Here is a 298-nt window from a genome sequence, read left to right as displayed (position 1 = left end):
CGGCGGCGGCCCCCGCCCGCGGCCAGGCCAGCGCCCGCGCTCCTGCCTCGCCCGGCCACGCTCTTGGCGCTCCCGGCGCCCGCTCTCCGGCCGGCAGTTGCCGGCCCTCTCCAGCTCCCGCCCGGGACAACGGGCACGCGCGCGCGCCCACGGAGGCGGGGGAGGGGCGCGGGGACGGGGCGCACGCGCGCCGGGAGGGGCAGGGAGGGGAGCGGGGCCGACTGCGGGAGGGAGCGGCTGGGGCGCTGGAGCGGGCGCGGGAAGCCGGGGGCGGGCGCTCGACGGAAGCGGGTGGGGG

Source organism: Cebus imitator, unplaced genomic scaffold (genome assembly GCF_001604975.1).
Source record: "Cebus imitator isolate Cc_AM_T3 unplaced genomic scaffold, Cebus_imitator-1.0 Scaffold599, whole genome shotgun sequence".
NCBI classification, from domain to species: Eukaryota; Metazoa; Chordata; class Mammalia; order Primates; family Cebidae; genus Cebus; species Cebus imitator.
Note: the sequence above shows the minus strand (reverse complement) of the source record.